Source organism: Rhipicephalus microplus, chromosome 4 (assembly GCF_043290135.1).
Source record: "Rhipicephalus microplus isolate Deutch F79 chromosome 4, USDA_Rmic, whole genome shotgun sequence".
NCBI lineage: Eukaryota > Metazoa > Arthropoda > Arachnida > Ixodida > Ixodidae > Rhipicephalus > Rhipicephalus microplus.
In genome coordinates this window covers 71,026,772-71,041,325 of record NC_134703.1, presented here as the reverse complement: position 1 = coordinate 71,041,325, position 14,554 = coordinate 71,026,772, and the positions used below count along the sequence as shown (strand labels likewise).

The 14,554-nt window shown below is 44.2% G+C and overlaps 2 long non-coding RNA genes across 5 annotated transcripts in view; one reads left to right on the top strand and one right to left on the bottom strand.

The window, feature by feature from the left end:
- Positions 1–5,679, bottom strand: part of LOC142813929 (uncharacterized) — a 288,010-nt gene extending 282,331 nt beyond the window's left edge. For all 4 annotated transcript variants that reach the window (XR_012894743.1, XR_012894741.1, XR_012894740.1 and 1 more), the window contains exon 1: positions 5,451–5,679. This is a non-coding gene — a long non-coding RNA (uncharacterized LOC142813929). The remainder of the gene's footprint in view (positions 1–5,450) is intronic.
- A 2,037-nt stretch (positions 5,680–7,716) lies between these two features.
- On the top strand, positions 7,717–14,214 carry LOC142813928 (uncharacterized). Its single transcript, XR_012894739.1, has 3 exons — positions 7,717–7,973; positions 8,068–8,171; positions 14,077–14,214. It is a non-coding gene; the product is annotated as an uncharacterized LOC142813928 (long non-coding RNA).
- The last annotated feature ends 340 nt before the right edge of the window (positions 14,215–14,554 follow it).

The following is a 14,554-nucleotide window of genomic DNA, read 5'->3' as shown; positions in this document are numbered from 1 at the left end:
TGTGGGCTTTAAGTTGTGTGAATCGCATTCAAAATGCAATGAGCGGAGTATACATGTGAACCATGCAAAAAAGATGCGTAAAAATTCAGAACGCCCCTTCACCTGCCTACGGATTCACGTTATCCGGCACGACGCACACATGCGTGCGCACACGCAAGAAAAAAAATGCCATAGAGTAAAATAATGCACACACTAGTGCAATGTGGAAATGTTGCATATGTATAACATCGGTTTTATTCCAGCAATTATTAAGATTTGTTTTATCTTTCTTTCCATAAATACCAAGGTTTTACAATTTTGCCAGCGTTGTGCTCTTTTTAAACCATATCATTATGCTTTACGGAACGTTGTAAGTTTCTCGGGGGAAGTCACAGATTTCGTATCGCTCCCACAATTAGCTAGCGGTTGCAGCAGTATATGTGATGAGCAGACGTAGACGGTGATATGTCCAAAAAATAAAGGCATGAAATCAGTTTGGCGGTTGCGCAACTGAAATGAGGTTATCGGGTGCTAGCGTGGTCCTTTCGCTGCTCTTACACTACATGCCACAGTGTTAACACTGCGGATCTTCTTTAGCACGACGCCTCTGTTTGTTTAACTAAGGAGCAAAACCTTCTAGCAGCACTCCTTACAAACTCGGCGTAAAACCCCACCAGCGAGGCACAGGAACAAACCTCAAGCTGTTTCTTGATGTTTACATACAATACCGTCGTTATCTTGTCTGCTTTTTATTTGTTTATTTCTTGTTTTTTCTCTGGTGTTATTATTTGTGAACGAAAAATACGTGTAAGTCATGTTCATATAAATGTCTCCCTCATGTAAGAGGGTGATCCGTGTGCTTGAAATGCTGTTATGTTTCGGATCGTTTTTCAGCTTTTACAGCTTGAAAGAGGCCATCAGTTTAGCAATAAAGCACGTTTTTTTCTGACCATTGCAATAGGTTAAACGACATTACATATGGAAGCAAACTCCGCATAGCACGCTGTGGCTTTCCACGTGTGACAAACCGACATGCACATAAAACACAGATATATTGCAAAAAAATGCTTGTAAAGGATCACTACAGGTGCGACAAGAGAAATTATGAATAAGTTTCAGGGGAGCAGAGCTTATGAGATATAATTAGAAAATGCGTGAATCTGGTGGGGCCGTGAAAATCAAGGTACCACACACGGGAACCCGGAGACTGCGAAGAAGACTGATTTTATGTATAATGCCAGTAGTAGAAGGTATGAAAAATAAAAAGTGGTAGATATGATCGTTGTCATGATCCAGACGTTATCATCGAAAATACCGCTTAGAAAGAGAAGCGATTTCAGAATATTATTCATTACATTTAGACATACATGCGCCGAGCTCCACTATAGACCGCCATATATAGGCCCACGAGCAACAACCCTCAATTTGTCCTCCGTGTAAATGCACAGTTCTCTCCATCGTCCCTCAAACCAAAATGACATTTAAGGCTAGGTCATCTCTTTCCTGGCTTCATGGCAGTCCATCTATTTAGGGCTGTTTAGGACATCAGGCGCTGCGCAATTTATTCGTCCTCCAACAGAAGCGGACCTAAAGTTGTGGACACTTGCAGATCCGCTTTGCAAACTGCTCCGAACAGCGGCTGCTCATTAGGGCTTTCTCAGGCCCGCAAGCTGGCGCTAAGTTCTTTACAGCAAGCGTGGATCACTCCTAAAACAAAGCGGCTAACATGGGAAGCAGATTTATCCTTTCCGAGTGCTTTGTCCGCATTAACAAGACTGAATTACGTGCTAATGAATTTTCCTAGCTTAAACGCTCGCTAATGACCGGAATGGTGGCACAATGACTGAAAGACCCATAACGGCATTTGAAACAACACCCGGATGTCTTTAGATGCCGACTTTTTTTTGTTTAGATGTTTTGGTATGGCGTGCTCCCTTTCAGCGTTCCTCAGCTTTACTAGTAGATCGGTCGGACCTCGTAAACATGAAGCAAAAACGTTAAGAGTGCCATTCGTGTACAGGAAGAACAAATAAAATCTTGTCCATTCATCGAGGGAATTAAAAAAAAACAATTGTAACATAGCAATGACTGAGCAAAACAAAATCAATTACGTTTCGCTCTAAAGAGAACAGAAAGATCGCACGACAGTCCACCAGCTGTTAAAGATTATCGCCATCAATTGTCACTACTGCGAGTGAGTGTGTACACCTCCCTAACATACATGTACATAATCCACCGTTCGAGTTGCTTTGTGTCGATAGGTATTGAATTTATATGCTATTTTCAGTGTGTTGTAACAGATGCGTTGGTCACCACGCGTCGCGAAAAACATTCATTTTAGTACATAAAAACAAATTTCGTTTAAATTTAAATGCTTTCAAAGGGTTATAAAAACACACAAGGTCTACGAAGGCCAAGCTAACGATGCATCATTGCGCGTGTGAATCACGTTGGTCTCGTAAATATCTCTAGCGCCATGTTTCTAGTATTTTTTGAACATTTGTTTGGTCGTACAGTAGCGTGTACCAGGTGCGGCAAAATAAAACTCGTTGTCAGGCAGTGCTTGGTCTCCTTCATTCCTTCTCTGCATGCTCTGCTGTGCCACTGTTTATCCGAAGTTCACTGCGCATGCAACGACTGACAGGTGTACCACAGGTACCACACGTCTCGGCAGAATTACGAATAATTATATGGTCGACGCTTTCCTACTTAACAAAAATTATCATTTATAGCTCATTTGGTACCAAATAAGTGTCAGTTACCAAGAAAGACCATGAGACCTTATTTATCCATTTCTGCAGGACCTCAATAAACTTTCATGTTACGGTATCAAAAGACTTTCATGTTACATTATGAAACTTCGGCCATATGGCAGCCCCATGCCATTGCAAGTGAAAGGCCAAACGACACTGTGTACCATAGACTAGTTGGGCTAAGGAAATCTCGATCCAATAAAAAAAAAAGTCGGAGTCCTCCACTGGCCAACATAAGATGCGCCTCGACATCACATTCTCGTCCTAAAAGCTGAGAATTTAATTTTCAATTTCGTTTATCTAGAAACCGCTACCATCTTTCTTGAGACTAAGGGTGAATATTTTTTTTTCTCCACTCTCACTTCTCGATGGATGCGCAGTTAAGGGATCCGGAGGTACTATTCAGGCTGCGGGTCTTCCGATTTAACGTTTGCCTGTCGGTGTCTGTGGCGCGGTAACCTGTGGCTGCTTTAATTAAACAGGTGAAAGACATGGCGACAAAGTGAACATTGTCATATTCTTCGAGTCAGCGTCCAATGCAAGGCGTACAAAGGAAGCCTACACGGCTCAAGAAGAAAAAAAAAAGGTTAGGCTAAGTTTTTTTTTTTTTTGCGTTGGCTGGGTTGAAAAGTATTTCCCAAGGAAACAGAGTTCTGGAAGTAGCGTGACATGTAGTCGTCAGAAGAACCTCAAGAATTCATCATTCTTCACTTGCATATGTGTGTACGCCATGAACTGCTACCTGAAGGTATACGTTAGCGCCCACACACGGGTGAAGAAAGCGTGGTGCCGGGAAAGGGTTGCCTACCTCAAACACGGTGCGGCCCTGGCTTTCTTTTTAATGAGATGGTGTTTTGCATGTCGACGGTAGCGTTGCAGAACTCGTAAGCCGTTTCCGAATAAGGACTCGGGAAGCAAAAGAAGTGCGTGTCGCCGGCGTACACTCCTCGCTATGCTTACCCAGACAGCAATGAATGCGAAAGCACTGGAAGAGCACAAGCGCGTATGCATTCTATTTTCTGAGTGCTCATCTTTTCATTCTGCGCTTTTCTGCATGCTCTTCTTGGTCAGCAAGTAAAAGCAAACCATGTCTGCGACGAGAGTGCCTGCGGGGGGAGCAAAGCTGCAACAAAACCACGGGTGTTCTAAATCTAGCTTAGCATTTGCGTTGCTTCGGCATTCAAGCGTGTAAAGACTGCGCGTGTTCTTGCATACGAGCAGCGGTGAGCTCTGGTGTGTCGCGAAGTGTTCCTTCGTAAAAGAAAATTCTCGCGAAGCTTTTTTTAAGCAAAGCTTTGAGTGTCAGCGTTTGTCTCACTGCACGCGCTTCATACACTATACCGTTTGTAAACCAACGTTATATAAGTTACGAATATTTTTTTCTACAACAGGAGTGCTAATGCGAAGAAACCTATCGCGAAACAGTGTATTACGAACGCCGTGATACGAAATGCGATGCGCTCGTTCTGAACAATCTCAGCGCAATACTCCAATTTTCTCTGTAAGGCTAGGTTAGGCTTGAGTTGTTCGATATTTTGGTGAATCATGCGGCTCTCTCGCTCAAAAACGCTAAGATGACATTGCACAGTGGACTAATGCATTTGCGTATGTTGGACTGTTACGCAATAAAAAGAGACGATATTGTACCGACTTGTTGGCACTGGGCCAGTTATGTAGACACCCCGACGCATTTTTTTCTGGTCTGTTGTAACCCCTAGCTGTTTCACAAGCCATATCTAGGCTCGAAACAAATGTTATCCGTGTTTCTGTACTACAGACGCATACTGTAAAAACGCTTTGCAAAATACGCATTATATAGGTGCAAGATATCATAAAGTACATATGCTGGCTAACAAAGCCAATCAATGAGTAGACAATTGGCATTATAACGTAAAATGGCTCCGAAGAGCCATGTGACCTTGTTAAATAAATTAATCCACGAAGCAGGACCAAAGATAAAGAGATGCAATTGGAAAGCTCGGAAACCTTGCTCACAGTGCTTTAACATTGCGCTCGAGCGCGCAAGAGAGAAATAAATAAAAAAAAAACAACAACACAGTGGTGTTATCATGTCAGAAGTAACCAAAATTTTCTACCCTGCTCAGGGGCTGAAATAAAAGGATTGTAAAAAGTATAAAGAAGGAGATAGAATGAAAAAAAAAACACAAACGCATGGACTCACATGCAGGGCGTTCAAATTAAAGCCCTTCCGAGAAGCAGCTTCAACACCGCACATTTCGCAGCTGAACTTGCGCATTTCGAGACGTTAGGTCTGGTAGATGGAGCAGCAGTATTTGTTCTTCCGAAAAATTCGATGGTGCAGTTTACGCAGACAGGTGCTTTGCAACTAAAAGAAATAGTGCCGGTGGCAGTGTCTGCTGAGCAGCGAAATCTTGCTCCTCGTTCATTGCCACCGTCTTGAAGCGTAAAAATACCAAGCCCTTCACAGCAATCATATATAGTTTCGCAATGGATTATCCTTCATGAGGGTCTGAATTCTGATGCAATTCACACCGGTACTTTGCAACTAATACTACATTGCTTGATTTTCATCATGTCCACACTTACTGGATGGCTAATAAAATGAGCTCACATACGCCTGCAAGAGAGCACAAAGTGCGGCGGCTAATGAAAGCGGGCGCATTAGATATGCGGCCCCGATTTTGTCCTATATTTTTCTGAAGAGATAGCCCGATCTCAAAATACATGCATACGTACCCATTCATTTGCCAGCACGACGAAGCGCAGAGTCACTTGTTTCGGGCGGACGACTCATTTGTATCACAGGTGAAATAAGGCCTAGGAGTCACGTCGAAAGACAATTTAAAAGCGCAAGCTCACAGTATAGGATCCGTGCAGACGCAAGGCGCATGCGACAACAAGCGCCTTTCTCGAGATGTTCTGTGCCGCTCACACAGGGATGCAAACGCGAAACGACGCCTTTTCCGATGCCAATGCTTTTTGCGTTCGTCCTGTTGTCCGAGAGTACACCTGCGTTATCAACGCCATCAGCCAGCCGCGAGGGTTGGACGATAAGAAATGCACAGAATAAGGCATCGCTTCGGAATGGCACCGTTGCAGCGACCGCGACAGTGCAATCGCTGTCTGTTTCAAGCTGCCGCCTAGTTCGCTGACACGTTAGCCCGAAGGTGATGAGCTTTGATCGTTTAGTGAGCAAAGCGGCTCACGCTACACGTGTGAAGTTTCACTCAATGGGCTCGTCGCTTCAGTTGTCGATTTCGCCCATAATTTTATGTGGACGTGCTTTACTTTGGGTTTAAAAAGTCAAGCGGAAAAAGCACACACGATAACACTACGGTTCTCTCGCGGCTGCTGACAATTTAACACTTTTTGAAAGCAAACTGGAAAAAAATTGTCTGAAGTGAAGCACGAAATCACGGCGCATTGTCTTGCCGCCTCTTGCGTCATCTGCTCCCATATCTTGTCAAATATGCTGCTATGGCCACTTTGGGGCTGGAGGCACCATCAGACTGTAGCGGCTCCTAACGTATAAACGGTGCCTATTGCGATGTTACTGTGTCTGGCGATCAAACAGACGCTTCCGCGGCCGATTGGTACGCCAAAGGGTCTTGCTCATTCGTTTTGAGCCCTATGTTACGTGTCTGGGTGGTACGTAATAGAGCTAAGAACTACGCTTCACCAACGCTCGCGGTGCATGCTTTAATAAACAGTCAACTCACCTCATGCACCAAATTGTATGACGGCATTACTTAACTCGTAGTGTCGAATGAAAGCTGCCACACGGCCGCAGCTTTAGGCCAAGTACGCTGTGGATTGGTATGTCTAGCTCGAAGCTTGATAATTCCGATAAAAGTTGTTAATCCCTAGTTTTCATTGCAATTGTTCTTTAAGAGTACCGCACCACACCTCGTTGCAAAGACGAGGGGAGTGGTTTGCTCATTTTCTTCGCTGTCCTTTAGGCGATATCTTCTCCTCGCAACTTGGTCATTAAAACACGTATACAACGTCAGCAATGAGTGTTTAGTCTGTCATGATTTCGTGCTTGCCGGCTACCCGCTGTTATCACCGCTTGCATAATCAGAAATACAAGAAAAAGTCACAGCATGCCCACGGAGTGAATGATGATGAGTGGGGCGAAGCTTCAGGGGAATTTATTAGTAAACTGAGCATCGTCCATCCACTGACAGCGTCCATTCATGCGTCCATCCGTGCGTCTGCCAGTCCGTCCCTCCGTCTTTGTATGTCTGTCTGTCCGTCTGTCTGTCTGTCCATCCGTCCGTATGTCGGTCTCTGCATGTCTGTCATCTAGTCCTTTCCTCCATCTAGGGAACACTACAAATACCATATTATCTCAACTTTTTATCATATATTTATCACACACAAGTACCGTCATCTAGCAGAAATTCCAAGAACTAAACTAGAGGGGGCTACCCACAACTACATACATCGAGGACGCATGGCCCACGGCTTAAGGAGCTTCGCCCCGAATAAATACACAAATAAAAACACAGAATGAAGTGAAACCAGTTGATCGCACATGACAGTTGACGAGTAAGAACGGATGATCGTGACAAAGTAACGCAGGAAACAATTCACATGAGATATTTCGCGAATATTGGCTAATCAAAAGTCCGTGCAGTACCAATAGACAAAGATTGGCTCAAGTGACTGGTGGCCAGCGGCGAGAATGCAATACATGGCCGCGCGTTTTTCTGAAGCCCGCCGATATTGGGAGTGCTAAGCACATCCCATTTTTTAACGCAGTGGTGGCGGGTGGAAAGCTTCCCAGCGAGCCGCTTTATTTCTGGGCAACTGCGATAAAGATATGATTGCTCGCAACTTCAGAAAAAAGGGGGGTGGGGGAATGTGTGCGTAGCTGCATCTGCCGATAAGAAATGAACCAGCGTTTCTATAAGGCTTTCGGATGAGCGAACCGCAAGATGCCGTTGCACGCCAGACGGTCTCACCGATTCAGCTATATCGACACTCGTGCCCCCGGACACAAGTAAACGTGCAATAGCTGGTAGCTCTGGCTTTCGGGAGTGACGTAAAGTGACTGGCGTGCAGCAGACGCTCCACTAGTTGAGACGTGCCACGTTCTTAGTGAAACTTTGAAATGTCGTGCTTGAGCTGCCGCGTTATCGACTTTGCTAATTGTTACGAAAAAATGCCCTCCTAGAATAGTGTTTTCTAGTGTTCCGCTGGACCATGCTTCATAGACCAGCGGGTACACTTGATTCACTACGTACGACGTGTGAAGTAAGTGATCCCGGGCATGTTTGTCAAGTTACATGTTATAGCTATTGTCAGCTGTGAATTTACCCTCCAAGCAAGTTAACCGATATTTTAACAGTGCGGACGGAACCGAGTGGCAGCCAGCAAAGGGTTATCCAGCCTATGGTGTACATTTCATTGCCAGAAAGTCATCGATGGATCGAACAACTGCACTGAGTTCTGGTGAGCAACATTTTCACATCAAGTTGAAAAGAAAATACTCAAGTTATACCGAGCCGCTGGGTGGTGCAAGAGCAAAAAAAAAAAGCGTTTTCGTCTTGACAGTTTGAAGTAATCAATGCTTAGAAGTACACAGGAATACCACAGCGTGTGTGCACTTAAACTTAATAAAGTCAGCTAACAGTTATTTCACAGGTCAGTGTTATTCCGCATTGTCTAATTACTGGACGCCGACACCTAGCTGTAAACATAATACTGTTATGCGGAGACTAAATGTTATATATAGAGCAACTTTAGTTCAGACAATTTAATAGTTACATATGGGCGATCATCACTGATTTGTGCTCATTTAAAGGGGAATGCGCTGCACGTTTGTACAACGTATTAGTAGACAGCGCTGTTCGCGAACATGAACGGCAAAAAAGAAGTGCCAGATGTGCGAGACTAGAAGTCGGCGTCCGCACGAACTTGAACCTTTATTCCATCTGCACTGCCTTTTCCCCTTGCCAGCACTGCGCGTGCTAGTGATGCTGTGCCATGCTGTTCCTATACTACATATAAGTAACGATTAAGATATATCTCGCAGCGACGGTGTACAGTCGAGTGCATAATTTTAGAGAACACGGGAGCGCGTGCCGAGGCGCATCGCTGCGCCTTCTGGCGGCTGCACGGCTCTGTCCGGGAGCGAGTACTGCGCACGCTCGTCCCATATCACCTGGCAGCCTGCCCTTTCGCTCGTTTCAACGGCGCGCATCTCGAAACGATGCGGACGACGCAAGGTGCCACTTCTGCAGTCGCTGTGCAAGCACCGGTACTCCCGAGCGATAATATATCGGAATACCAGAATACACGCTGATGCTCGAGCAACGAATGGTAATTGAGGCAGTCTTAATTCCCGACTACTTCGCGTTCGAGAATGTTCCGTGCATATGTCATGGGTAGAGTTCTGTTGAAATACTCAAAACGGTGACGCCCTTTCAACCTTCGTGATTTTCTCTAGTTTCCGGGAAAAAAAACATTCCCAGATACCCCCAATTATGGAAAGACTTGAAAGTGAAAGCCTATGACATCTCTTGCACGTCTCAATCCGCATTGATTCACGCTTACTTGTCTTAATCTACTCTAATGCATCCAATTGTTGGGTTAACTTCAAACGGGGTTTATGGTTCGAGTAGTAGAAGACGACACATGAATATATGAAATTCGAATCCTAGAAACTCTTGGGTCGAGGCTCGACTCCTACCAATAATAAGTGCGGGCTCTCGACGTGACAGAACCACAATATAGAGAGAGAAATAAATTTTATTATATAGATATGACATAGAGCTCCACCAAAGTAACATCTTAGGAATGTTTGCTCATTCGGGGTTCTTTAACGTCCACTCAGTATACTAGTTTCAAGTATCTCTCCCCTATCGAAATACGGCATCCCTACTAGACTTGAAGATGCGTCTTTCGGGTCAGCAGCCGAGCATCGAAACCACTGCACCACAACAGCGGCATTAATAAAGGATTTATCCTTGATAAACCGAGTTTGTTTTCACCTTTCTTCCTCGGCTCTTTTCTGCAGTTCTTGGACGTTTGGCGGTTTCATGCATGTTCATAGGCACATGATATTTGGACCGAGTATTACTACGTGCGTTAGTTCCGCCAATGAAAGCGCAAAAGGCTACACTGCTGGCTGAGCTTATTGATTGCCTAACTCAACATTCAAAATGTGATCACGCCGCGGATCACCTATAGGAGTAACGTGCACTGTGTGCAGCACGCCGAAACCCGCAAATGATGTGCTGTCGTCACATTAGTGCTCGGCTTTTTTCATTGTCTTCACAGCGACTGCAGAAGTGGCACCTTGCGTCGTCCGCATCGTTTCGAGAAGCGCGCCGTTGAAACGAGCGAAAGGGCAGGCTGCCGGGTGGTATGGGACGAGCATGCACAGTACGCGCTCCCGGACAGAGCCGTGCAGCCGCCAGAAGGCGCAGCGACGCGCCTCGGCACGCGCTCCCTTGATCTCTAAAACTATGCACTCCACTGTACATAACAGAATTACCCAAGCACTCTTGTAGCCCGAGTAACGTCCACAGACCGAACTGCCACATATAAAGCTTGGCTTGACTCTGATTGATTGATTTGTGGGGTTTAACGTCCCAAAACCACCATTTGATTATGAGAGACGCCGTAGTGGAGGACTCCGGAAATTTTGACCACCTGGCGTTCTTTAACGTGCACCCAAATATGAGTACACGGGCCTACAACATTTCCGCCTCCATTGGAAATGCAGCCACCACAGCCGGGTTGGCATAACTCTTACGTATCACTAAATCCCACACAAAGGTTATCGTACAGGTGCTCCAGAAGAAAAACGTTGCCTGGGAGCTGTGGCCAAGCTACGTAATAGTGCATGCCTGCACTATTCATCATAGAAGTGGTTATTTATTTTTTTATACAGAAATAATGGCGCTATCTTCGGGCACGTTTCCGTATAAAAATAAAGGACCACATTTTAATGGAGCGCGTTGGTACTTTTTCTCGCGTAGCTTGGCCACAGCTCCCATGCTTCGTTTTGCTTTTGGAGCACCTGTACGTATTGCTTGAACCAATCGCCACTATAGGTTGCTATCAAGGCACCGCCACGCTACAGCTCATGTTTGACGCCAATGCTATTGTTTACTCAGAAATAAGTAGGTAAAATTATGTGAAAGCATGCACACTAACTTCGACGATGACGGCGCATGCTTCCACAATTTTGCTGTCACACGCATCGTCCTTTCAGAATAATCTGTCACCCGTCCATACTCTATCCTGTCACGTCAAGAACATCGCCCGAATGCGGTGGTCTAGTGGCTAAGGTACTCGGCTGCTGACCCGCAGGTCATGCGATCGAATCCCGACTGCGGCGGCTGCATTTCCGATGGAGGCGTAAATGTGAGCTTGCACTGTACAGGGGCCTCTACCATTTTACCTCCAACGAAATGCGACCCCCACGGCCTAATTTGAACTCACAACATTCCAGTGAGCAGCCTAGCACTGTATAAATTTATCCAGCATGGCAGTGAACTAGAGAGAAAATAAAAAAGAAGCAAGCGAGGAAAGTATGTAGGACTGCTTACTCTAGAGATTTCCATTAGGTATTCCATAAACACGTAGTTTGGTCCGCATCCTTTCATTTAGCTTACGCTGTAGAACTCGATTTAGTAACAGTTGTTCTGGTTATTGAAGGTTCATGGATACCATGAGCCAATGGAAGAGGTTTTGTGTAGTCGTTGCGTTCAGTGGTCGTTGCGTTCTGCATTCGTAACAACTGTAGACAACAATGCCGTGGTTGTGCAGCGTAAAACCTCTATAATCTTCATTATAAATTGATGTCTTGCATTCAGATGATGCCGTACAAAGCAAACATAATGCAACTGTAAAACATTCTGTCATCTCAAAAATGCAAACATCAACATCAAAGCTGTTATAAAGAGATAGATTGAAAGCCGATATTTGGGCTTCAGCACAGGCCTCTAAAAGTGACCCTAGCGTGAAAATCAAGGTTGTATTCAAGCCTCCATTATTCAGTCTAAAAGGAAGAAAAGGATAATGAGAGGAACCATTTCGCTATAGAAAAACAGGCCTAAATAACAGGGAAAAGCCCACAAAAGGTCATTTAGCAGGGCCGGTAATTATCCTAGACCAGTGAGCAGCACTTGGAACGAAGCCGCAGAACAAATGACCCATTCATTTGTGTCAAGTGGCTTCATGAACGAGCTCCCTCGGTAGCAATGTTACGTGCCGCGAAGGATTAGCTCGGAGCAGAGGCGTCGGGGAGATAGGGGTTGTATCATCTAGTGCGTCAATTAATAGTGGTATGTGTACAGTTTAATCGTCTTATTTTTGTTCGTTATTGTTTTGATTGTACTCGCGACGATTATCATGCTTGCAGGGTGGACTGTAGCCGCGAGAAAGTGTGTGTCATTGCATGATGTGAAAAATACTTCCTATTACGCTAATGATGTTGTTTTTCCCCCTTTTGTAAATCTGTAAATTTTCACTTATGCCCAATCATGTATTTCTTCTTATTTATTCCCGTTAGGTTTTACTTATTTATTTTATAACAAACTGGTTCTAGAACTGCCTGAAGTAACCTGTTTCGTTTTTCCTCCATATCTCAGTAGCACTTGGTCAATTTTACTTTTCTTTGGTGAAAAAAAAAGTAACTGTTTTGGTCTTCGTTTAGAAGTTAACTTCTATACTGCACGAGTTTTTCTTTGGCCCACTAATTCTTTTGTACGCTTTCGCCTGCTATGCCAGTATATTAAGTAAATTTCATCATTTAGAGCATCAGATATAAACTACAACTAATAGTGGTAGTACGTACATATGCTACCTAAATGTTGACACCTTCAAGTTCTTTGAGCTATTGCTAAAAGATCTTGGGCCCACGACGCTCTGCATCGCAGTTGCGAAAGACAAATTTAGTGTTGCTACGGTTTTCTAAGAATCTGTCACATCAGGCACACAACTGATATTACGGCGTCGGCAACAGCAGTGAGCTTTCTTTTTTCCTTCCGCATCTTCTTTTTCAGTGCTGAGTAGTAAACCAGGCTGAGCTTTCATTGAAATGCTTGGCTTTCTTTTTTTGTGTGTTGTTGTGCTTACTATATTCTCCTAGTGATTTTTTTCAAGTTTTTCACTGCGCGAAATCAATTTTCACTAAGGTAACAACAAAAATTACGATGAAAATAAAAGATCCCACAGTTTTCATGTGAAAATACGAAACGACAATGTACCATTATTCAAAAAATTTATTCTTCTGTCTTTTGTACACACCTTATTCATATGGGTGTTCTTTTATGGTGCCAGATATGCAAATCGATAGGTTTGGCAGAAGGCTTACGAAAGGCATTTTATGTCTAATTTCGCTCGTGCTTCCATATCAATCTACAGCGTGATTTTTCTCGTTTCGTCGTGGCCTCTTCTCATGTCTGTTCCTCTTTCATTTTACGCATGGTGCACTTCACATTTAGACGCTTTTCTAGGCATTCGTTTTATCGCAGCAGTGGTGACATGAACTTTCCTCGTAAGAAAGATATCGCAATTCGTAACTGACCAGGCCAGTTAATTTTCCCGTCGTCCATTTGCTCTTCTTTTGAACCCATTTAGCCAGCGTACCCCAACAAAAAAATCTGGGAATGCGGAAGCAAAATAGTGCCTTCAGGACGACACCAGAGGGATTTGTCAGAGTACCGTTCGAATCCGACGCTAGCAATTCACAAATAGTGCTCTTTCTTCTTATCTCCTTATTTTCGTCTTCTTGATTAATTTTCTGTTCTCTCTGCAGCGTCTTTGCATTTGTATTTTTTTACCAATTGCTTTAGATCTTGCTTAACGACTCTGTCGACGGAAGTCGCAACTGCAACGAGAAAAGGCTGTGGTCGTTCATTGCGTGAAAGAGAACAAAATGAACGAATTGACAAAGCAGCGAAATCTTCGCCATCGCTCAGAGCACAAGCAAGTGACGAAAAAGTAAGAGCTAAATGACCAAACTTCAGCAAATAGAATCTTGAGGGGGTGGAAGGCACGTGGAGCTGTTTACGTTTGCCATGCCCAACGAGGCTTGAAGTGCACCAAAAGCCGTCAGACAAAATTTTAAGTTCTTTTTGCATTACACGCTGCGACGTGAACAAATTAGACAGACAACTGCAGTGGGTGCATAAAAACATTGAGGTAATTAGAACAACACATTCTCCATTATTAAACTCTAGCTCTATCACTTGCGAGATTTCTAATTTTTTATCACAAAACGGAAAAATAATTTATAAGTGTTAACAACGCAAAAAAGGTTTGGAAAGAGAGGAGACAAACACAAGCAATAAGAGCTGTGTTCGAACCAATTTTATTTTCATACCAACGTACACATATACAGGGCAAGCCAGGAGGTGCGAGACAAGAAAAAAGAAGAAAGGTGCTGACGTCATTGCCACATCATCTGAAATGCTTCGAGAGTACCACCACGTATGAGCCCAGGCCCAGTCAGGTAACGGAGTTCTTGGTTTTAAGGCACGTACAACAGAAGGTGCGCCAACAAACTTATCACAGAGTCTATGCATGCAACTCAGCTTCGGTAATGTCACGAGTTAGCTGAACTCTAAATCCGCGCCATAGTTTTGCCCCGGTAGAAAAGGGGTGTGCACCCACAGTGACAACAAAAAGTGCCGATGTGTCCATTGACCGTGTTCAATACGTTATTGCGCTTTTTGTGCAAGCGTCAATGTAAGCATAGGCCCGTTTGAGTAATATATAGGTGTGCCCGCATGTTAGTCGTATTGAACAAACAACGCTTCTGCGCAGGAAACAAAAAGTGTCATTTGATTCGCGGAGCAGGCTAGAACCCAAGAAGACTA